This window comes from Sarcophilus harrisii, chromosome 5 (genome assembly GCF_902635505.1).
Source record: "Sarcophilus harrisii chromosome 5, mSarHar1.11, whole genome shotgun sequence".
NCBI lineage: Eukaryota > Metazoa > Chordata > Mammalia > Dasyuromorphia > Dasyuridae > Sarcophilus > Sarcophilus harrisii.
The window spans coordinates 167,875,518-167,902,314 of record NC_045430.1 but is presented as its reverse complement, the minus strand read 5'-3'; the positions used below and the strand labels follow the sequence as shown (position 1 = coordinate 167,902,314).

Here is a 26,797-nt window from a genome sequence, read left to right as displayed (position 1 = left end):
CCGAGTCCTTGGTCTTGGTGGAGGAGTGATGAAGTCGGGACCCACAAGGCTGGTCAAAGATGGAGTCCTTTTATATTTCAAGTCCTCTAAGCCCCTAAATGCCTTGGTATAATTACATCACTACTGCACACTGAGCATGAGCTAACCATAGTACTATTACATCACCACAGCATACTAAGCAAGTGCCAACTACAGTACCATTACATCACCACATCACCAGAGCACACTGCACAAATGCTAATTATAAGCATCCTGTTATTAATATGTAAATACCTCTTTACTGTAAGTATCCCTTGGTTCAAATAGAACACAGGTTATCATGCCTTGACTTCTCATGAAGGGTGAGACACTCCAAAGGAAGATGGGGAGCTGACCCAGACATTGTCAGCAGGTTCCCTCTGGGCTGAAGGGTCTTATATCTTGACCCAGAGTTCCCCCACTATCTGTGGCTCTCTACAGTTATCTTTTAATTTTGTATGTGTTCAAGAATGCTTCCAGAGTTTAGGTAATTTAATTTATAATTCAGCTTTGATTGATATATTTATTCATGCATTATCTTCATTTCTAAATATATACTTCCTCTATCTGGCAAAATATCCTTTGTAACAAAAATATTTTTAAAAGAAAGAGAAGGAAATAATACAACTCAGAAAGATAGACCACCACATCAACTGAGTTTGATAGGAAAGCAAGTGTTCTATCCCCAAAGTCACCCATCTCTAGAAAAAAAAGAAAGGAAGGGAAGTGTACTTTATCATCTTCACTCATGGGAAGAGTTTGATTATTATAGTTTCACACTGTTCAGTTCCATTTTTTTCCTTTCCATTTACTGTTTTCTAGTTACATATATATATATATATATATATATATATATATATATATAGTTTTCTATATATAGTTAACTATATATAGTTTGTGATTTTCTTTGTTTTGCTTATTTCTTTGTGTACCTTTTTTCTTCTTCTTAGCCCAGTCTCTATGTCTTTACATAGGTCTTGTCATGGTTTTCTGAATTTGTTACATTGTTTCAATATAGGTTAATATTCCATTATATTCATGTGCCATAGTTTGTTTAGCCATTCTATGACTGATCAGCATCTATTTTGTTTCTACTTCTTGAAGGAACTTCAAAGTGTTGCTGTGAATATTTTGCTATATATGACACTTTTCTTTATCTTTGACTTGCTTAGGGTAAATGATTAGTGGTACTTCTCTAGCTCAAAGGGTCCCCATATACTTGTACATACATGATCACTCTCAACTGGTTGACATGAATCCAGTATCATATGGTTGATAGCAGGACTTACCCAGGAAAAATGATGCCATAAATAGTTTTTCTTTGGTATCTTTTGTCCAATGTTGTTCCTGTTCCTTCCATAGAAAATAAGACATATTCTCTGTCTTATTCACACAAGACTTTAGTCTCTGTTATCAATCAGGCAATCAATAAGATTTAGCATCTTCTGTATTCTAGGTGCTTATGATACAGATAGGACTGAAAAATTCTCATTTACAAGGAGTTTGTGTTCTAATGAAATAAAAAATAAGTGAAAGTATATTTGTGAAAAGAATAAATATGAATAAAAACAAAATAGTTACATACAAGGTAATTTGAAAAGAGGAACACACTAGCACTTGAAGGAATCAGAAAAAGCTTCATGCAGAAAGCCATGCATGTGCTACATCTTGAAACAGCAAAGGGATGCTGTAAGAAGGGGATGAAGAAGAATTGTAGTTCAGGTATGGCAGTTGACTAGTACAAATGTACTAAGAAAGGAGTTTAAGTATTTATCTTTTAAAGGAATAAAGACAAGTTTAGTTTGCCAATCAATAGACAAACATTTATTAAGTGCTTACTAAGTACCAGACATTATGCTAAATGCTGGGATTAAAAATAGGAATCAAAAGAAAGATAATTCACTGACTTCAAGTAGCTTACATTCTAATGGTGGAAAAATGTACCATCAAATCAAGCTGAAAGACAAAAGGGTGAGGGTAGGGGAAAGATACCAGGATATAAGGATTAGAAGAGGAAGTCTTATAGAGTTAAACCAACAATATACTTGGAGAGGGATGAAAAGGTTAGTGAGGCAGGAAAGATAAATTTGAGGCTGGCTTGTGAAGATTGTAAAAGCTAAAAAGAGTAGTTAATATTTTATCCAATGGCTAGTAAGAAACTTTTGGAATTTATTGAATAGTCAGATCTGAGATAAACGAAAATCATTTAGTGAGCTTTTTGGAAGAAGGATTAGAATAAGGAGGGACTAGAGGGAAGGAGACCAGTTAGGAGGCTAATGTGTACATTAATCTGTCAAATACTCTCAACTAAAGGATTTTTCATTGTTATAGCATTCTAAAAGAATAAATATTTAATAATTTAATTTCAAGTACTAGTTACACATAGCAGGAAAGACTATTTTGAATGTATTATGCTGTTCAGTGCCCTTCAGATCACATATCATAAATTTAATATACTTTCTATGTATAACATGCAGAACAATAATCACTTTTTTTACATATAGTTACCTACTTCTGGAATTTAAATGAATGGATTTGATCTTAGTTTTCCTTAAATTTCAAAACTAAGTCATAGGTAAATGCGGCATAATTGAAATTTATATATATATGTGTGTGTGTGTGTGTGTGTGTGTGTATACATATAGGCATGTATAGATAAGATTATATTCTGGCCTTTATATTCCACAAAAGAAAGTACATAATAATTAAATTCACATCCTTTCATTCAATCAACTTTTAAACATTTAAAACACTATTCTTTATTATAATTGTTGGAATTAGGTCTCTATATAATCTAGTCTTTTGTAAAATATTTAGTGTGTCCAAGCATTAGATTTGAAACTTAAAGTGTATTATAATGCAACAATCTAAATTTGATTTTTATCTCTCTAAATGATATTTAACTATATTAGTAGAATTTATATATAAGGGGTAGATTTGGGTCTATTTTAAGCTCATACTATTCAAGAACTCCCTGACTTGCCAGGATATGGATGTAGAAATGAAAAAGTGCCTCTGCTCTATAGATCTGTTTATGTATTTATTTATTTGCAATTTTTATTGGGGGAAATTGACTCATAATTTAATTTTTATGCCACTAGATTTCATGTTAATTCAAATGCAGCTAATATTTGCTAATAAGGGACAGAGGAAACATGAATAAATTGCTAATTCAAAAAACCAATTTTGCACATTTGTTTCAATCTCTTTTCTCCTTCAAATATCCTTTTAAAAACAGAGCAAAAGAGATGTTTTTGGAGTTTTGTTTCTTTTTCCCTTTTGTTTCTTTATTCTTTGAAGATAGAACAGACTTCCATCAAAATGACAAAAAGCAAATTATAAGAGTGAGAAGAACAAAAAGTGATGAATATGTTTTATCTATATATTGGACAAATAATTTTTGGATTATTAGCAGTTAATTATATTTGTCTTATTCGGAGACAGAAATGAGAGAGTTAGATTCAGACACTCATATTAGTACTGTTCTTTGTTGCAGCACTTTAAAATTTTGGTCTAGGTCTGGACAAGCTGCCTTTCAACTCTATGACTTAGGTGCAGGTTAATTTCTATATTGCTGCATTAGGGACAATAATTTACTTTCTTAAATGACATTCTTTCAGATTTTTCATAAAAACAACACAATGTTATGACGAAAATATAGTTATCCAAATTAGCTGAAAAAGTAGATTATTTATTTAGAAGATATAATTAAGTTGATATTCTTCCCAGGGAATTCACATCTGATGATAAGGAAAACAATTTAGGAATTATGTTTAGGAATTGATGCAGAACAAAAGTAAGCAGAACCAGGAGAACAGTATACACCATTACAACATTATTGTATGATGAACAACTGGAATGATTTGACTATGTGCCACAAAATGATCCAAAGCAAGCCCAAAGGACTCATGATGAAAAACTACAGAAAAATAACTCACAGCTTCTAAATACAAAAGCATACTATTTTTCTTTTTCTTTCTTTCTTTCTTTGTTTTTTAGATTCAAGTTTTCTTTCACAAAATGACATAGAAATGTGTTTTACATGATTTCATGTATATAACCAATTTCAGATTGCTTAACAGGGAAAGGAAAACCAAGCAAAGAAAAGATAGAATATGGAGTTCAAAAAAATTTTTTAAATGTTAAAAATTGTTTTAACTTGTAATTAGGAGGAAGTAAAATATTATTTTAAAAAATATCAGCACATAAAATAATTATGTAACAGAATGCTATCCTTTTGTAACAGAATGCTATCCTTTTCATAATCTAGTCACATATTTCAGTTACAAAATCTTGTGCCTCTATTCTCATTTATATAGTAGGAGGAAATAGAAATTAACCTTGAGTGGTGAGGGGAGTTCCTACATTGGTTTCATATATATATATGTGTGTGTGTGTGTGTGTGTGTGTGTGTGTGTGTGTGTTTATCCCAGGGATCAGGAGTTCATGGAACTGGGACAAAGTCCAGCTTGTAGGGACAGCTGCTTTAATAGTATGCTGCTGCATTGGCTCATGCCATAGAGGTTCCAATTTGAGGCTTTGGATATCCCTGTTCAGGGCAAGCAATGATCAGATATAGTTGTCTTTGAAGCATAATACGATTTACAAAGAGCTATGTCTCAAGGATTCAGTTCTCTTAGCTATCCTGTACTTCCTCTCCACTTTCCCCACTTCCTCATTTACCTTTGAGGAGATTCCCCAGAATGAAATCCCTGTAACCCCAAGAAATTCATGTGATCTCATATTTTCTGCAAAGTTTTGAATTTACCACAGTTATGTGCCCACTAGAAGCTCTGTTTTACCACTTAACCTGTCAAATGTCCACTAACTTAAGCTGTTTCCATTTATACTTTGTGAATGGATGACTGCTTTGTCCCAGGATTGTTTACAAGTGCGTTTTCAAAGTTGAATCCCTCATGTCGGATCTGGGAAAAGGTACACATTGTTTTCATTGATGAACTCTTGAATGTGGAACTTAATACCAGATCCAAAGAATGAAATTTAATGTTCAAAGAATCAAAGAGAATTAGTCTAGATAAGGAAAGCAAATTGGGACAGGAATCAAAAATGCTGACAAGATTTTGAGCCAGTAGAGAGTTAGAGTGCTAATTTTTTTTTTAAATGATGGCATCTCCTTTATTAAAACCCTTATTAAAATTCACTGCTTTCAATGAAGGCTTTGTACACCTATAGACACCTTGTAGACTGAAAAGCTTAGCTGGGAGCTAATGAATAACAGAAGAAAATTGACACCATGTCTAAAGTGAAGAGCATTGAAACCAAATACTTTATCATCATACTCACTACACTTAATTGTTCCTCCCAAGGAATATATTGTGAAAGGAACATTTAGAATTTGAAGGCCTGGCTTTGAATTCCAAGTTTGCTATTTAGTACCTGTGCCTTTGAAGAAGTCACAGCATCTGAGTCTTATTTTATTTCATCTGGGAAAAAAAGAAATAAAAAATTGGACTCATTTATCTCTAAGGCCCTTTTTATCTTTAAATATTATGATCCTGTGATATTCTTCATATTGACAAATTGATTTTGTAAGTTTTAAAAACCATAATTATTGAAATTATTGATTTATAACAAATTTTATAAATCATTTTTGATAATATGTGAAGTATTTCTAGAGAAACTATTATTCCATTCTGACATTGAAAACAATAGATATACAATATATGCTTCTTATCATGACTAACAGCCCTGAGACTGACTTATATAGTGTGTGTATACCTATATTTATAAACTTATGTTATAAGTATATATAGTATATATCTTATTTATATATTATATTATGCTAGAAAAGAGTTAAAAGTTCATTTGTACAATTTATTGCTATTATGAGAAAGTCATTTCCAAAAATGTAATTAGTGAAAAATTCATTTCTAAATTCATATAACAATTAGATACATTCTGGTATTTCATATATATTTATTCATATGAAACATTTTTTAGGTGGTCAACTAGCAATGTAAATAGAATGCTATGCTTAGAGGTAGGAAGAACTGAGTTAAAATCCTGCCTCATATTTATCAGCTGTGTGCTTCTAGAAAAGTCATTTGATTTCAATCTGCTTCTGTTTCCCCATCTAAAATATGAGGGTGCCAATTGTATTTCTCTCATAGGACTATTGCGAGGATCAAATGGGATAACATATGTAAAATGCTCTACAAATGTGAAAGTGCTATATAAATGCTATTATTTTAAGAGACTTAAAATTATTTAGGCCTTAATAAGAAGGGGATTTGACAACAAGTTTACGTTAGTGGGGGAAAGCAAGACAAATTAAAGAAGGCTTAAAAATTTGCAACTTAAAATCTTACAAGAATGAATGTTGAAAACTATCTTTACATGTAATTGGAAAAAAATACCATTAAGTGAAAAAATTTTAAAAGAGGCTTTTCCAGAACATATGAAAGATTTAATGAAACTACTGATAGGAATCCAAAACCTGACTGAAAAATGCAATATGATTTGTAGAAAAAACTGTGAAATTCACAATTGTATTCTAGAGAATTATAATTAAATATATCTCAGTTTAAAGTTACTTTGTCAAACTGCTACAAAATTTGTTAAGCCAATTAATTTAAACTACTTAAAATAGAAATGAAAATATATATATTTAACTCATTTACTCACCCTATGGTTAAAAAAGAGAACTGGAATCCAGAAAGGGAGGTGAGGTTATTGATGAAATAATAAGGAAGGGGCAGGTTACAGGTATTAATGAAAAATTCAAATAGCAAATGGGGAGCAGCTGCTCTCCATTCCATTCTCTCCCAGTACATTGCTAGGGGAATGCAACCCTAGAGGAGAGAGAGAGTAACTCTCTAGATCATACTCTAAATGAATTAATGGGGTAGGGAGGAGATAACACACACATACACAAACACAGAAGCCTTAAATAGAAGCAGCTGCTAACTCCTCTGGATAGCAATTTGACAGCTATTTAATTAGGTCCAATGTAATAATTTTATTTGGCAGGTTAAGCATCTAAACATATCATTATCCTAAAATATGTGGACCTCTAAGTTTTACTAATCTTTATTTTTAAGGATGTAATAGTAGATTAAATAAAGGAAATTCAAGTTGGTATACAAATATTTTGCTTATATGAATATAATCAGATATTCACTGATTTCCTCATGAGCACCCAAAGACGTCCGGGAACTGTAGATTTTGACAGTAGGGGTTTTCTCTTTCTCTAGGTAGAATGATTGCTAAACTAAAAAAGGAGGATGCTGAATTCAAGCATCTGAGTGCAAAGTTCAGGTTGGGTTTAAAGAAAAGAAAGCATGATGGTATTAGCATAATGGTGGGCATCAGTCTAATGATCAGGAAAATGGAAGGATTCCAAGGGATGATTTAAATGAAGGGCATTAAAACTGGAAATGCTGATGTTGCCAGAGCTCTTTCCTGCTCACTGCTCTGCCTAGTCAGATTCCTGAGAAATCGTATGAAGTGGGAATAGCTGGCTATTTTGCTGGCTATTTTTGCTCCTTGAGATTAGTGAAAGGATAGTGAAGGTTTAAGTTCTCCTTTCCCTAGACTGGCAATTGGCAAGCATATCCTCCATAATTTTTCTATTTCATTAAACTGTTTTTAATTCCTGGCCTTTTTTTTTCATATGAAACTACGATTATGTAAAACTGAGTGTCCTGGAATTCATATCTGTTAATTTTGAATGGAGAGATGACAATGGAGGAAACCACTGAACAGCTTTAAATACAAAGACTTACTCAGGACAGGGGTTTGAATCTAGAGCTTCACACTGGTTTGGGGTGATCACAGCTGTAAATTGTGAAGGACTCAAAAGTTTTGACCTTTTAAGAATAACTCATAAAATTTTAAATAACAGAAAACAATCTCATGATTTAGGACTATTTACTCTTAGGATAAGGAATCATGGATAAACAAGATTCAGATGATGAGTGCAAGTATACTCTGTGCAGCTCCTTGTCTCTGAATTGAGTAACATAATAAAGGTGTGAACCTAGGAAACTCATGCGCTCTCCTCTAATAGGAGCAGAAATGAAGTATATGGAAGGAATGAATAAATAAAAAAAAAAATTGGAGCTGCTCCATCACCTATATAACCAACCTTCTCAGATAGTGTCACATAGTGATTACTTAAGGAACCTGAATGTGTCATTAATTTGAATAGATCTTAGTGTATATTTATGAACTATGGCTATTCTGGCATTTAATATTCAGAAAGGTAAATAAATCAATTTTTAAGCTCTTATTATTTGCTAAGATTGGGGATCCAAATAAAAAAAAAAGCAAGATAGTCCTTATTCTCAAGGAATTCACAGTCTAATGGGATAAAATATGTCTATAAAATATTAGAGCTGTAAATTAAATGGAAAGATCCCATAATCCTTTGGATATAGTAGCAAAGCTAATGGTAATGCCTCTTCTTTAATGGTATTTACACAATTAAAATTGTATCTGTTTTTGGATATTGAATCATTCGACTGTGCAAAGGACTTTGAAAGCAAGAACAACTTTATTTTCTATGTCTTCAATAGATATTTCTGGAACACCAGCAGTCGCAGTTGCCATACTGTATCTCAAACAAGGATTGCTTCTCAGAATGATGGCTGAATTCACTGAACTAAAACACCATTGCTATTCCCAAGACTTTAGGGTTAAGAATCTTGGACAGTCCCCATCAGTATCTGAAGAGACATAAAGGTCAAGGTGGTAATAAAAATGGTTTGATATGTTTAAAGGTTGTTATCTTCTGCTCCCCAAAAGGATGCTTTGCTGCTTCAGGTGGCAGTTAATTTATAATTGATGGGGATGGCTGATCCCTTCTCTGTAGAGGTTACATTCATGAATTATGGCTATGAAGACTGGGATAGAAGCAGCATAGGTGGTCAAAGGGGCACTGCCACTTGCAGAATTCCTATGCTCAAATACCTGTTGGTAGCAAGCAGTCAGCTACTGTTGCTGGTGGTGTGTTGTTGGTAGACTGATTTCTCCACAATGATTTCTTCCCTAAACAATGGTTATGGAGATAAGCTTGGAAGCAAGTCTCATGGTTTGGAGAACACTTGGGGTTCAGGGTTCTATGATTCCTCCCTTTGAAGTTTGAGGGGGAGATGGTGGTCAAGGTGGTGGTTTGATTTGTCTGGCACATGCTGTCTTCTCTTTTCCTCAGCTAAGAAAATATACTTGTTAATGCTGAAATATCTTTTTTTGTTATTTCTAGATAATCATCAAAATAAATTTTTAAATTACTATTAAGGTTTGTTGCATGACATTTCTCAAAAAGATAACTGAATCCTATATCTAGGATTATGTGAATATATGTAAATTATTTAACCTCCCTGAGTTTCACCTATAAATTGGGATTAAAAAATGTGTATACCGCTTATTTTCATTGGAAACATCTTTGTAAATCTTAAAGATTTATACAAAATTAACACTACTATTAGCACTGGGAAAGTGCAAAAATATCTTTGCTGTTCCAACAGTAGCATTCTTCCAGATTATCAGTTGGTTGTTTTCATGTTGTCTCTCCCATTAGACTAAGATTCTTGAAAACAGAAATATTTTTGTCCTTCTTTGTATCCCCGTCATTTAGCACTGTGCCTGGTACATAGTAGGTATCTAATAAATATTTATTGACTGACTAAAAATAAGTACAATATATTTTTAAAAATCATTAGTTTATTCTGGTTAATATGACACTGCATAATAGAAGCACATATATTTCTAACAGTAAATTAAAACAAAATTATTTTTAATCAGCATATCACTAAACAAAATACTGATAATAGGCATATAATAGTAACATTTTTAGTTTAACATAAAAAATTGTTTAGACCTCTTACTCAGTGTGAATAAAAGCCTAAGAGTTTCCTCTCATATCTGGATAAAAGAGATGAAAATCTAAGTATCTTTGGTCAGCATTGTTACTAAGTTAAAAAACAAGTTCAACAAGTTTCAAAGAAAAACTTGTTAGTTAAGTGGAAAGCAAATTTTTTCATTAGAGTTGAGAGGAAAGGGGAAAGTTTCATGTGACAGCACGTCAGTGATCCATCATATCTGTTCTTTTATAAAATCTTTAAAATGGACATTGAGAAACAACAATGTGATGCATTTCAATAAGTGTCAATCAAGCAACACATAGAATTCCACAAAAGATATAGGAAGTTAATAAAAGCCTGTTTCTGAAATTATTTTTCATGTAATATAAAATTATAGAAATCAACAAAGATGTCGTTTAAAGAACTATTTCAACTCAAAATTTCAGAAATTTTTGCAAATGGGATAAAATGTTTATATCTGTTAAATACGGGGAAATGTATTCCCTTTGGGAAGAAAATACATTTAGACAAATTGCTTCCAAAAAGGTTTTTTGATTGATGCTTTAGAAAATATTACCCAGTAACACATAAACTTAAATCAATGATGTGCAACATATTTGTAGGAATTGGCTCTCTGAATTAATTTGAGTAAATTTTTTCAGCATCCCTTTGCAATTCATATTAATAACTCTTATGATGAAGAAATGGTCAGTACATTTATTTTTCTTTATAACTCATATAAAAAGTTGGAGTAATTTCAAAATAATAACAAAAGTTATAAAAATTTTTAAAGAGGTTTGTCGTTCATATGAATAGAATTGTACTATAGCTTAATTTGTACATGAAAGATGAAATATTTTAAAGACTATGTCATATATAGATACAGATACCTTTGATAGGGATGGAGTCTATGGACCTTTTCTCAGAATAATGCTTTTAAATAATAGAAGGGAACACTAAATTTCCATTGCAAATTAGTGCAAACAGAAATAAGTATATTTTTCTCATCCAAGATCATGGATTCCTTGAATCTCTCCTTGGACCCCTTGAGCATCTGTGGAGTCCGGATAAAGAACTTGTTCTAGAATAAGTAGACTTGTACAGTCTTTTTCATTTTTAAAATGTTTTTATTAGTTTTTGACATTTTTATAAGATTTTGATTTCCATTTTTTCCTCTCCCCTTTCCCTATCCCTCTCCAAGACAGAAATCTGATATAGGTTATATATATTAGCATAGTAAACATATTTCTACATACTAATGCAACTTTTAAGCAAACAAAATATTAACTTATCAAATGCAGCTCAATTAGAAAATTATAAAAAAGCATGTATATGTATGTGTGTGTATGTATTTATTCCTCAAATTTAAGTTGTCCTAGTCCTGCTTTTTATTTGAAAAACAACAGAAAACCAGATAATTTAAAGCATTAATCTTTAAGCAAAATTGCTTCAAGATTTTAGCAATAACTTTGTTTAAAAATGAATTTATAATCTATTTTTCATATGTGAAAAAGATAATAATGACCTACCAAAATCAAGTTGCAAACTGAATACTGATAAGAAAAAAATAAGAATTTTCTAAAGGTACCAGCATAGATGCACAGAGAGTTAATTAAGTCTAATTAACTTATATTTCAAAAATTATATATATATATGGAAAATAGAAGCAAGGGCATTTAAAAGAAAATAAATACAAAGTGTGTCACAATCCTGTAAGAACAGTATCAAGAGTGCTAAAGCTTAGAGAGAGATGAAAATAGGAAATCTAAGGACAATAAGAAAGCTTTGTTTTTTAAACTATTTAGGAAAGAAGTTCAGAGATGGGGAGGAAAGGGATTGATGCTTAGTTTGGGTGAAATGATGCTAAACTTGGCAACAAAGAGAAAATAAAGCTGTTCTTCTCTTTTTCTTCTCTTTTCTCTCACAGAATATGACCTTTGGCTGAGAAGGAACAGAACAAAAAGAGGGAATTGTTACCTAATATGAATAAGAAGATAGAATAGAGCAACTAGCTGTGCCTGGTGATTTTAAGCCACCTGACTCAGATGAACTACATCCTTAGATACTGAAAGAACTAGAAGATAAGAATTACAAATCATTTTTTATTATATTTGAAGCATTGTGGTAAATGGGCAAGGAACTACAATATTAGAGTAAAAAAAAATGTTAGCCCAAGTTTCAAAAAAAAAGAGAAGAGTATAAAGTCTATAAATTATGTCACTGAATTTGACTTCAGCTCCTAGAAAAATTACTGAATATAGCATCAAGTTGACTAGTAGTTATCTCCATTAGGAGAGGAAGCAATGGTTACAAAGGAATCAGAATGCCTTCCTTAAAAAATAGATCAGGCTGGATTTGAACTTAGAAAGATGAGTCTTCTGGACTCTAGGCCTGGTATTTTATCCACCATGCATCCTATCAACTTAAGAGATATGGGCTAAATAGATTAGATTGCAGGTAGATTTGGAGCTGGTTGAATAACCAGGTTTATAGAGTAGTCATTGATGTTTTCATGTCAGTTTAAAAAGAATCTCTAACAAAATGATAACAAAATTCATTTGGAAAAACAGAAGGTCAAGAATGTAAAAGGAATCAATGGAAAAAAATGCAAAGGAAGGAGATTTAGCAGTACCAGATCTTAAGCTATATTATAAGAAAGACAGTAATTGTTAAAATTATCTTGCACTGGTTAAGAAATAGAAAGGTTGAACAGTAGAATACACTAGACATGCAGCTACAGTGGCAAACAAATATAGTTACCCAGTGTTTGACACAGCAAAGATAAAATACAGTTGCTCTTCTCAGTTCCCAATTTCTCAATTGTAAAGGGTTAAGTTTTTGGGATATCAATCCATTGTTTAATAAAAATTGTTGGTAAAACTGGAAAGAGAGCTGGCAGAAATTGGATATAGACCAATACCTTACACCATTATAAAGGAAGATATTACAAGAAAATTTGAAGAATATGAAACATATTACTATCAGATTTATGAATAAGTGAATAATTTATGAACAAACAAGAGATAGAGTAATGTGATATGTAAAAGGAATAATTGCGATTACATTAAATTAAAAAGGCTTTGTACAAATAAAACAAATGTAACCTAGATCATAAGGAAAGAAGAAAACTGAGGGAAAAAAATGTATAGACAATTACTCAGATAAAAGTCTCATCTTTCAAATATATAAAGAACTTTGTCAAATCTACAAAAATGTGGCTCAATTCCCAGTTGGTTAATGGTCATAGGATATGAACAGGCAATTTTTCAATGAAGAAATAAAAATAATTTATAGTGATATGAAAAATGCTCTAAATCATTATTGATTAGAGACATGCAAATTAAAACAACCTTGAGAAAACATTTTTTTAATACCTACTAAAGGCAAAAATAATAGAAGAAAGTGACAAATGTTAGAGGGAATGTGGAAAACTTGGGATCTTATTCATTGTTAATAGAATTGCAAACTGTTTTAACCAATTTGGAGAGAGATTTAGAATTATGCCTAAAGAGTTATTAAACTAGGGTATAGATAGTTTAATATTTAACTATCTATTTATCTATCTATCTATCCTTTTTCTCAATAATACCACTATTAGATCTTTTCACCACAATGATGAGGAAAAATGGAAAAGAACCTATGTGTTCTAAAATACCATGATTTATTGAGTTGAAATCAATTATCTTAATTAGATTAAAAACCTATTCGGTCCATTCAAGACCTTTTTGGAACCATTCGTATGCTAGGCCATCTGTAAGTAGGATGATGAGGGAGTATGATAGGGCAAGTATAGTATTGGTAGTTCATAGTTGGATGGCTCAGGGTAGTGGTAGGAGGATTTCTAGGTCGAATAGGAGGAATGTAATGGCAACTAGGAAAAATTTTATTGAGAATGGAAGATGGGCGGAGCCTAAAGGGTCAAATCCACATCCATAAGGGCTAGATTTATAGTAGCTCTCTTGGTGGCAAAAAAAACCCTGGAATTTGCAAGGATGTCCATTAACTGAGAAATGGCTAAACCAATTTTGGTATATGTTCATGATGAAATATTATTCTTCTATAAGAAATGGTGATCTCAAATTATTTTAGAAAAACATGAAGAGAGCTCCATGAAAAAAATGAAGAGTGAAATGAGCAGAACCAGTAGAACCTTGTATATAGTTACCAATCATTCTTACCATCATTAAAAATTATTAACCTCAAAGATCCTGTGAAGGAAAATGTTTTATATGAATCCAGATTCTATATAAGATTCTATATGAATCCAGAAAGGAATATTTCTGTGGTATAGGAAACAATGAGCTGATTAATTTAGAAAAACATTAAAAGACTTGAACTTATAAAAGAAGATTCTATTCACCTTCAGAGAAATAGATGATAGGAGGAAATAAGGATGTATGGCTTTTTATATATATGTGTATGTGTATGTGTGTGTGTGTTTAAATATTTATGTTTATAGATATCTATGTATATATATATATATATATATATATATGTTTATTTATATATATATACACTTATATATTTATATATGCTTAATGGTAACCTTCTTTGGGGTAGGGGGAAAGGAAGGGGAAAAATAAAGTAAAAAGTGCATATCAAAGAACAAAAGAAAATAAAGAAGCAAAGAAAATCTGGGCAGTTTTGTAAGCAATGTGTAGTATTTATTATGTAGGTTTTCTTGAAATAGATTTTTTAAATTGAATCCTTTCTTATGGTCTGCTGTGTACATGGAAATGTATTTTTTCTTTTCTCATTTTGTATTTAAATGTAATATTTTAAAAATTACCCCCTTCCAAAAAAGAAGCAGCAGCAAAAAAAAAAAAAAAAAAAAAAAAAAAAAAAAAAAAAAAAAAAAAAAAAAATAAAGCAAAAAAGGAATCTTTAACAATGTTTCCCTAACTTGGATAAAGACATCAAACTTTCATAAGAAAATCAGGCCTAGTTAACACACAAAATGACACAAACAAAGAGTAGAAATAATGATAAGACAGAAGATTGATTTTACTCTAATAAAATAAAATTTAATAAGGCATTCATAAAGGTATTATAAAATAATAGCTAAAGGACAGTCTCATCTCTAATATATACTGTATTTATGTGATTGGGCAAATCATATAATTTTTCAATACTCCAATACCTCTCTAAGACTTTTGCTTAAAAAATATTTGCAATATGAATTAATAGGTAAAATTTTCTCATAGGAAGCTACCTATACTAATGAAATCATAAGCCAAATCACTAAATGAATTTGCTTTTGATACAAGACATTCAGACTCTTTCAACAGCTTCCTGGGTGACCAAGAACATATTTTTAAAAAACACTTAGCATCACTTATAGTTTCCAATATGTATCTACTCAACTCCTCTTCAAGAAAACAATTTTTAAAATAACAAAGCAAATAGAAACTTCAAAAAAAAGTTCGGCAAAACCAACCAACACAAACACAACAACTGAATCTGATATTTTACACAGTGATCTATTAACTTAGCACCTTATCTCTGGGAACATGCATTTTCAAAGTAGTGCACTAGATAGAATATTGGACTTAGAGAAGAACTGTATTCAGAGGTAGCCTCAGATATTTATTAGCTGAAGAAGTACACGTGTTTAACCCATATTTGATTGCTTGCTGTCTAGGAAAGGGGAATGGAGGGAAGAGAGGGAGAAAGATTTAGAACACAAGATTTTGTGGGGGTGAATGATGTGTGTATCTTTGCATGTATTTGGAAAATAAAAAGCTATTATTAAAAAAAGATATTTACTAGCTATCATTCAATCACTGTTTGCCTCAATTTCTTTATCCATAAAATGGGAAAAATAATAGTGCCCATCTCCCAGAGTTGCTATGAGGTTAAAATGAAATATATTTATAGAATGTTTTACAAATTTTAAAATTAAGATTTATTAACTTTTATTAAAATTTAAAGTATAATAACATATAAATTATTGGTATAAGTATAGTTGACTTAAGTTTTCATGGGAAATTGCTTGACCCAGTCAGGGCACGAACCCGTGACTTGATCTCATTGATAAGGACAATATAAAACAATATAGGTGTACAAGGTATGCTAGGTCCCTAAAGGAAGATAAAAGTTGCCAGGGAAAGTTCAATAATCACCTATCCTTGATAACTTTTGGAAAATATGATCATTTTTCTTAAATATTCCTTCCCAGGAAACATGGATAGATTAAATTGTGTTTGTTTGCCTTTGGGAGATTATGAATTAATGCTCTTATAACTTTTTTTTTCAGAATTTCTGGGTTTATAAATTTCTTGATTCATTCATACAAAATATGTTATCAGTAGTATAATGGAGAATTATTTATTGATAACTTGACACTAATAGGAGTATAAAAAAGTATGAATACTGTTAATCCGGAATTTCCCCTCATTTTATTTTCCCAATTTTCTATGTTCCTCTTCTTTCTCTCATTCTTCATTTTATCTCATTTTGCTCCCTGCTACCTTTTCAAATTCCCCTACATAGTTCTATTCCAATTTGACTCACTAACTCATCTAGCCCTCACAATGGCTAACTCAGAGAATTGTTTGTCAGGTGGGAGTGAGGGTCATAAAGGCAGAAAAGAAAGTTTGTGCAGCACTCATATAGTTAATGAGGAAAAAATATAAAAAGTTATGTCTTCATTAGCCAAGAAAATAGAAAATTAAGAAAAGAAATACAGAACGATACACAGATTAATTTAAACCAACTCCACATTAATACTGCTGGCTAATTAAGCTAAGCAAATATTCATGATTTGTTTTTCATTTTTATAATGAAGGGTAATTATAGCATGAGTTTAATTAGCTTTACACATATCTATTCTAATGTATTCTGATGAACTAATGATTCTTTTATAGCATAATTGTTGCATTTTTTGTTGCATGTTAAATGCTTCTTTTGGAGATGGGAGTAGAGAAAAAGAAAGAGCAATACCTTTCTGTATTCGAGAATGAACCAATATAAATGAACTTCTTGTTTTTCCTCCAGTTGCTAATAGACTGTTAATTTAAATCACAAAATCTTTCTATTAGATTTTACAGGAATAAAGAAACTTTTGTTTGAAAATGGTTCATCCAAAGCACATATGCAAATTTATCAATGAATATTGGTGCAGGGATCATTCTATGATAAATGAGTTGGTAACTTGTGTAAAGTATTGTCATCTTACTTGTGTGCATCAAAGGATATCAGATCAAAGGCACTAAAGCACTATACAAACAATATTCAGAATTATAAAAGGAACCCAATGAATAAAGATTGCTGGAAATAGGCACCATGAATTCACAATTTTTCCCCCTATGGTATGTTACTTCAATAGAACAACATAGAGTATTAACATTGGACTTGTACACACCTAGCACTATAGAGAATTCCAATTTATACAATTCCCCAAGCAAGAAAAGAAGATATCTTAGTGTCTATAATAATATTTAAAATATACATGGATGGTTTAAATCTTTTTTACTTACTTAAGAAATGGCAAGCCAGTTACAACAGCCATGAAAGCAACTGAAGCAGGCGCTGTGGTGAGTTTAGAGCTTGGTTTGATAGTAAAGACACTAAGATTATTCAGTGCATCCCAAGCAATCACCAGTTGTCTTGATTTTTGTACTGTCACTAAACTCCAGTGACTCTAGAGGAGAGAGCGAGGCTGGGACTTCACACAATTCAGTCTCACTTAGATTCAATTTATATACATGTCAAAAGACATCACCCATACCACTTTATCATTTTTACATACTTCAAAGTCCTGATAAGAAGCAAGTGGTGAAAAAGCAGGTAACGATACACTGGAAACTGTATTCACAACCCTACACATAAGCAGTTCACATTAGGTATTAGAGCAGTCTTTTAAGGACTGCATTGCTCACTTCCTGGTATAAGGAAGAGGCTAGAAAAAGTGCCTTACAACTCTGATGGCAGATAGGGATTCCACTCTGTGGTTGAAACACAAAAGAACCTTCTGCAAAGATAATTCCACTCACCATTGGTACATGTATACTTATAAACAACAGAAAATCCAATAGACCTGAAATACAAACAGCTCTTGTTGTGAGAGAACTCAGTAGATATGATATCTAAATAGCAGCCCTGAGTACAAAATGAAGGAAAACTTACTGAAGCTGAATCTGGATATATATTTCACTGGATTAGTCACAGTGAAGGGGACTGCTGTGAAACTAGCATAGGTTTTGCAATCAAAATTAATCTAGTCAACAAGCTTCTATGTATACCAAAAGGAGTGAATGACAGATTCATGACAACGTGATCACCTATCATCATCAGTGCCTATACTCCCATTAAGATGAACTCTGATGAGATAAAAGAAAAATTATGAGGCCTGGAGACCCCCACCATCAATGGGCTAAAAGAAGACTAGTTTATAATTCTGGGTGACTTTAATACAAAAGTAGTCATAGATTATTAGATATGTATGGCAGGAAGTCCTTGGAAAGAAAAAAGCCAAAATGCAACAGGCAGTGGTCACTTACTACTGAAGATTTGTGTTTCATGACATCTGTCACCAACATTGCATTTACTTAAATGCAATAAAACTTCATGGATGCAAACTAATGATCATCAAACAGTATCATTTGTCATTGTAAAGAGAAAAGTCAGAATGTGAGAGTGACAAAGGTGATGTGTGGTACAAAGTGCTGGAATGATCATAGATAGACTTATCCTCTCCAAGCTAAACTTTTCCATTTAACAAGAGTGGTGTTCCCAAGGCAAGATGACTAACAGAAAATTTAATGTCAACAGATTAGAGCATTTCTTGGAGTTAGAACTGATTGTTGTTAATTTGCAGGGAAAGCTGAGCCAATACATGTTTGACATGTATTTTCAGAGATTTGATGTATCACATTGCATTTACTCATCTGTGCTAGAACATTCATATACACCAAGTTTGATTTGATAGGGAAATTAAGAAGCTGATTAAAAAAAAGAAAAGAAAAGAAAAAAGGTCCAGTCAGTTCATTCAATTCTAAGAAGACAGTGTTTAACTCTATCAAAAATAAAGTACAAACAAAGCATGGAGAGAGACAGGGTTCTTGACTCAGTAAGAAAGCAGATGAAAATCAATATTACACTGATAGTAACAGTCAAAAGCACTTCTTTTGATGACCATTTAAGAGACAAAGACAAATGATGTATCTCATCTATTTAGTATTGATCAAATCACATTGATAAGTGATAAGGACATGATCCTGGCAAGGATTCCCATATCATTCTCAACAGACCATCATCAATCAAAGTTAAAGCCATTGACCATGTACCTCAGGTTAAAATGAATCCTTCTCTAACTGAACTTCCAACTAAAGGAAAAATTTTGAATGCCTTTAGGTTCCTCTTGTGTGGCAAAGCATCTGGTGCTGATTGTATTCCAGCTGAGATTTGCATGGCAGTGGACCGACTGCATATATAAAAGGTGATGGAAATTGCCCAGATTACATGGCAAGAGGAGGTCTATCCCCCAGGAATTCAAGGATGTCTCTATTTTCCATCTTTATAAATGAAAGAGAATTAAGTTGTCCTGTGACAATCATGGGGAAGGAGAGGGCTTTTCTCCTAGTTATTGCTGACAGGATTCTTGCTAGAATCCTCCTTAATAGGCTGATCCTTCACCAGGAAGATTGGTCATTTACTCAAAAGCCAGTATGACTCCAGAAAGGAATGAGGACCACACAATGTAGTGTTTGCTGCTTGACTATTCCAGGAGAAATGCCAGAGATAGAACAGATATTTACATACAATATTTGTTCATCTAATCTTTATTAGATCTTTGATACTGTCAGTCATTGGAAGATCTGAGTGGAAGTGGAAGATCTGAGTAAATGAACATTTGAAAATAAGATTGAAAAGACTTATATGAACTGATGCTGAGGGAATGCTTGAACAGAATCAGGACAACATTGCATATAGTATTAGCAAGATTATGCAATGATCAGCTTTGATATATTTAGCTCTTTTTAGCAAAGTGATGATCCAAGACAATTCCAATAGACTACCTGTAACCAAAGGGAGAACTACAGAGACTGAGTACAAATTGAAGCATACTATTTTTACCTTTGTTTGTTTGTATTTGTTTGCTTTTTCTTTCTTGTGTTTTTTTCCTCTTGTGCAGATTTTTCTTTTATAATATGACAAATATATAAATATATTTAGGGTGATTGTATGTGTATAACCTATATCAGATTGCTTACTGTCTTGGGGAACAGACCAGTTAAGAAGGAAGGTAGAAAAAATATTTGGAAATCAAAATCTTATAAAAATGAATATTAAAATTTATCTTTACATGTGACTGAAAAAATAAAATAGTATTAAGGAAAAGAGAAAATGTTAAGAGAAAGAGAAAAAAAAAGAAAATTAGGCTGGAATGATTCAAACTAAGAAGATCTTGGATTTCAGGCTAAAATCTATGTTTTACACATCAACTCATTTACAAATCAAAAAACATTTTAATGAGTACTTACTATGTGCCAGGCAGTGTACTAAGGGGTGGGGATAAAAAGTCCCTGTTCTACAAGAGTTTACATTGTCAAATATTTAAAGAACTTATTTAGTTAAATTTACTTTAACTTTAAATAAACTTATTTAGTTAAATATTTAGAGAAATTATAAGAATACAAGTTATTCATCAGTTGATAAATTGTCAAAGGATATGGCAGATTTCAGACAAAGAAATTAAAGCTACCTACAGTCATATGAAAAATGCTCTAAGTCACTACTTCTTACAAAAATGCAAATTAAAACAACTATGAAGTAATATCTCAAACCTATCAGATTGGCTAATGTGACAGAAAAAGAAAATGACAAATATTGGAAGGGATATGGAAAAATTGGGGCTTGAATACACCGTTGGTGGAATTGTAAGCTGGTCCATCCATTCAAGAAAGGAATTTGGAACTATTCCCAAAAGACTACACAAGTTTGTTTATCCTTTGATCAAACAATAGTACTAAAAGGTCTGTAGCCCAAAAAATTTAAAAAAGGAAAAGTACCTATATGTACAAAAATATTTATGACAGCTCTTTTTGTTGTGGCAAAGGAAATTGAGGGGATGCCCATCAACTAGGGAATGGCTGAACAACTTGTAATATATGATTGTGATGGAATATTATTGTGTTGTAAAAATTGAAGAGTAGGATGCTGGAAAGAACTATCAACTGATGCAAAATAAAGTGAGCAGAAGCAGGAGAACATTGTATACAGCAAAAACAATATTGTATAATGATAAATTGAATAGCTTAGCTATTCTCAGCAATACAATAATCCAGGACAATTCCAAAGTACTTATGGTACAAAAAAAAAAAAAGCTATCCATTTCTAGAGAAAGAACTAATAGAGTCTAAAAGCAGATTAAAAAAAAAAACTTTATTTTTATTTTTTATCAATGTTTTCTTTCACAACATAACTAATGTAGAAATATGTTTTACATGATTATAGTTGTATTACCTATGTCAGTTTGCTTGCCATCTCAGGGAAAGAGGTGAGGATAGAGGAATGGAAATTTGGAACTTTGAATGGTAAAAATTTTTACAGATATTGGAAAAAAAAATAAAATATTTAAAAACATGCAATAAAGAGTTTATATCCTAATTGAGGATATAATATGTACATATATATATATATATATATATATATATATATATATATGATATGTATACCAAATATAGTCAAAAGAAACTTAGAAGAGAAGATACTAGTAGTTAAGTAAACCAGGACAAATCTCCTATAGAAAATGATGGCTGAACTTAGTTTTGAAAGACACTGGATTCTAAGACGCAGAAGTGAGGACAGACAACATTTCTAGAGCAAAGGCATAGAGAAGGATGATAGATTGTGCTATGTGAAGGGAAAAAACAATACCAAATAGGCCAGAATTACAGATTCATATCAAGGGGATTAAAGGATCAGAAAGGTAACAATGGATTAGCTTATTAGGAGCTTTAACTTTTGAACAGAAGTTTATATTGATCTTAGAGGTAATTGGAAGCCCTTTGAATTTCTTGAGCAGAAGGGTGGGTTGGACAGACTTGCATTTTAGGGATATAACTTTGATGGCTGTATGGTGAATTAATTGGAATGGGGAGAGACTTGAGGCCAAGAGAATAATTGGGAGTTTATTCTTATAGTGCAGGCCTAATGATGAGGGTTTGAACCAGTGATAGCTGTGTGAGTATAGAGAAAGAGATGCATATAAATGATGTTTTGAAAGTTGGAAAAAGATTTGGGAGTTGATTGAATATTTCAGAAGAGTGAAAATGAGGAAGAAACTAGGGAACTGGGTGACCAGCTCATCAAGTAGTGCCTTTGATAGTAATATTGAAATTCAGAAGAGAGATAAGGTTGAAAAAGAGAGGATGAGTTCTCTTTTGGATGTATTGAGATTGTAATGCCTAAAGGACTAAGTGGCATCCAGTTCTCATTGTTCAATAAACAGTTTGTATTGCAAGCCTAGAACTCAGGAGACAGTAGGGTTGTATACAGAAATTTGAGAATCAACTGAATAGAGATGATAATACAATCTATGGGAGCTGATTTTCAAAAAAATGAGTTAATTTAGAAAAGGACATTTTTTCCCCTGTAATAGAAGAAATACTGCATTTGAAACCAGGAGAATTGGATTCAAATCCTGGCTTTAGCTAGACAAGTCACTTTCTCTATTTGTTTCTGCCTAAACAAGATCCTTTTCAGCTTTAAATTTAAAATCCCATAACTGAAAATATCACATCTTTCATATTATCCAGTTCAAAATAGACCTGCATTGGCCACATAAAAAATTCAAAAACTAAATTATCTTCACAAAATTGAGATAATTAGAGAGATAATGTAGGTCACAAAAATGCTAAGGACTTATTTATTCAGATTTGTATAGAAAGTATATTCTGTTCTTTGGTAGGTCTTGAATCATATAAGCAAATGCTGCAATTTTATATTTCATTTATGTATAGATAGAACCTTTTGAAAGGTTAATTAGATCATAGTAGTGTATATTGATGAGGCTGATTTCATTGGGGTGCATTACTCACCTAATTCTGTGGGAATTTTGTCACATATCCATTCATAAATGGCAGAAAATCTAAGAATTATATAATGTCTAGCTTGGTTAAACTTAACACAGTGTCACTTAAAAAGTCCCTGCTTGTTTTGCCAGAAGCAATAAGGATTTCCCAGAGTGCACATCTTTTCGTTTGTAGTAGGAATAGCATAATTTGGTATTGCATATTGAAGTCAAGTTAAATAAAATCTGAAATATATTTAGAGTATTCTAGGGTTTTCCAAGAATTCATTGGTGAGCACTGCCCAGCTTTCCATAACTGAACATGTAAAATGCATTGATGCTATACAGTAACATATTTTAATGGGATAGAGAAGAAGAAGATTTTGAATATTCTGTTTAGGACTTAGAATCAGGGAACCTATATTCTTTTCCTAACTTTGTAATTAATGTGTGTTTTTTTTTTTTTTAATTTTGAAGAGCTTGTTTCAACATCTCAGAGACAAAAGTTTTGAGGGATCCATGTCACAGTTGGAAAGATGCTGGACTAGTAGAAAAGAGAATTGGGTTACTGTCATGACTTTGTCATTTATTATGTCATTTATAATTTCCCTTGACCAGGAAAAAGTCATACCAAATTGCTGGATTACATCTGCTGTCTCAGCTTCCTATAGAAAAAAGAATCTGAAGGAGATGATCACTAAGGTTCCCTTAAGTTCAATGATTATATTTATATTGGTTGATTAGGCTGCTAAAGGTTTGTACCTGTAAAGAAGAACATATTTGATTATTTTCTTAAGATTAAAGAAACTATGTGCAGATGGCACAAGGAATACATGCTTCCATTTGGCATACTTAATGGATTTTACTGACTGCATATTTCCTCTTTATATCACTTTCAGAAGTAAATTTTAGAAGGAAGAATTAGAACCAGTAACAAGTACTTCCCCCTCCTTTCCCCTTCCCCTCCCCCCCCAGTTTAACTCACTTAAATCCTATTATGAACAATTCAGGTCAAGCCAACATTTATTAAAAGCCTACTATGTACAAGGCACTTGTTTCTGCATCTGGGAATATAAAGACAAAAATGAAAAACTCTGCTTTTTTGAGTCATGCAATAACAAAATAAGAAAAGAGAAAATATAGAAAAAGATACTGCCCTTAAAGACTAGATTCTACTGGAGAGATTTGCCTTATATACAGACAAATAAGTTTAAAAGATATGTTAAAAAAATTACCAATTATTTTGGGGAGAGTGGAAAACTCTAATAATTAGTAAGATATCTATATCTATATTTATTTATACATACATGCATGTAAAGAGTTGTCTATTTGGAAACTTCTGTAAAGAAAGTTAGAAATTGAAAAAAATTCACTGACATCTGAAAGAAATCACAAAGTGAAAACTCCTAGGAATATTATTGACAAATTCTGGAACTTTCAGGTCAAAGAGAAAATACTGCAAGTATCCAGAAAAAAGTAATTCAAGGAGAGTGTAGGCATGATCAGAATAATACATGATTTAGCGCTTTTACATTAAAGGACAGAAGAGCTTGGAATATGATATTCGGGAGAGTAGTGGAGCTGGGATCACAACCAAGAATTACCTTCCCAGCAAAACTGAATATAATCCTTAATGGGAAAAGGTATACATTCACTGAAGTAGAAGATTTTCACACATTCCTGATGAAAATACCAGAGCTGAATGAAAAACCATTGAGCTTTGAAGGGAGAATGGGATTTTTTAGATAGGAGTAGTTTATGAAAAACCATGGAGGCAGGATTTGGAATATCATGTATAGGGAAGAAGTAAGTAAGACTGACTGATGGAATCATAAGAGATGCTGTGGTAGTAAAATCTACAAATCTTGGCAACTTATTAGATATTGGGGAGTAAAAAGAGAGACAAGAGTAGAGGATGACTGATATTGTAAGCCTAACTAACTGCTAATAGTTTCCACAGAATCAGGGAATCAATAATTCAATTAATCAACAAACAAGTTGTACTATGTTCTAGATGCTTTACCTGACTGTTAAAAAAAGAGAGAGTGCTTTTTTCAAGATTATATTCTATTAGAGAAGACATATGTGTTCACACATATGCATTCATATATACAAAATATACATTTACACAATTTGGAAGGAGAACAAGGATTAGATCAGAAAAAATTTTGTGTAGAAGCTGGCACTTCAGGTAAATTTTGACAGAAACCAAGGATTCTAAGAGGCAGAATCAAGAAGGCAATGCGTTCCAAACATGAGGAATAGCTGATGCATAGGTAGAGAGATAGGGAAAATGTCATGTTTGAGGAATAGCAAATGAGACTAATATGATTGGCTTGCTAAAGCAATGTTAATAAAGTGCAGGTCAGAACAGTCATCCAAACCTACTCATTAAATGTCAGTGACTATTACCTCCAGAATCAAATAGGAAACAATTGGCTTGGCATTTAAAACCCTTCACAAGTTTTTGTCCTTTTCTGATTTTTCACATTAGTGAAAATCTTTCTAGTTTTAGACTAGAATTTGAATTTAGACTTGAACATTCTGACCCAGTCATACCTGCCTTCTAGAATGACCCTCCGTCTCCTCTCCATCTTCTTCTCTGGACTGTTCTTCCTCATTACCTCCTTCTTTTCAGTAACCTGATGTCATCCTGGTCCTTCTCACTAGCCCCCACATGCTGATAGCACCTTCCCTCTAAAATGATCTTCCATCTACTCTACATTTATCTGCATAGTGATTATCTCCTCATTTAGAAAGTGAACTTCTTTAGCATTCAATGGATATTTGCCTTTTTTTTTTTGTATCTGATTTTTAGAGTATTGACTAATACATGATAACTTTCTAATAATTATCTATTGACTGAGGAATGTAGAAAGGAAAGTAATGAATATTAGGTCTGTAAAATTTTAAATACTGAATAAAGAAATTTGTATTTTATTTTAGAGGTAATAAGGAGTCACTGACTTTTACAAAGAAGGTTACTGAGATTGTCAGACTCATGCTTTTGGAAAAATCATTTTAGCAGCTGTGTGGAGGATAAATTGTGGAGAAAAGAGACTTTTTGACAGACTAAATAGGAAGCTATTGCAATAGTTTGGGGAGACAAGGTAGTGAATGAATTGGATAGAATGCTGGGTCTGGAGTCAGGAAAACCCAAGTTTAAATCCAGCTTCAGACACTTGTTAGCTGTGGGATTCTAGATAAGTCACTTAATTCCATTTGCCCAGTTCCTTATTTATAAAATGACTGGAGAAGGAAATGCAAATGCAAACTACTCTAGCATCTTTACCAAAAAAACAAAACAAAACCCAAATAAGGTCACAAAGAGTCAACATGACTGAAAAATGTATGAATAATAATAACAACAATAACAATAATTGCAATAGTTCTGGGAAAAGGTAGTTGGGACCTGAAGTGGGTGTTGGCTAGCCTCCTTTTTGTAGAGAGAAGGGTACAGATAGATATTGTGCAAATAGACACAAGAATATTTGGCCATTTACTGCACATATAGAGTAAGGGATAATGAGGAGTCAAGAATAATACCTAAGTTTTAAATCTAGAGTTCCAACAGAGATAGGGAAGTTCAGAAGAGGGGTGGGTTTGTTGGAGGAGATAAGTTCTGTTTTGGATATATGAGTCTGAAGTACTGAATTGACATCCAGTTTAAAATGTCCAATAGGTGATTAGAAGTTCTGGACTCAAGAGTCATTTTCATGAAAATGAAAATTAAACTTATAGGAGTTGATGAGGTCACAATTAAGAGAGTAAGAAGGTAAGGTTCAAATTAGTTGGGAAACAGCCAAAGTTCAGGAAGCATTATATGGATAATGAACCAGCAAAGGAGACTGAGAAAGGATAGTCAGACAGGCAGGAGGAGAAACCCAGGGAAGAAAAAGGATCCAGGAGGAAAGAGTGGTTGGGGTAATTAGATGGTGCA

At 32.2% G+C, this 26,797-nt stretch overlaps 1 long non-coding RNA gene across 1 annotated transcript; it reads left to right on the top strand.

Moving 5' to 3' along the window:
• Positions 1–220: 220 nt before the first annotated feature.
• LOC116419219 lies at positions 221–13,163 on the top strand. The gene is made up of 3 exons (XR_004229472.1): positions 221–282; positions 8,556–8,727; positions 11,770–13,163. It is a non-coding gene; the product is annotated as an uncharacterized LOC116419219 (long non-coding RNA).
• Positions 13,164–26,797: the final 13,634 nt, after the last annotated feature.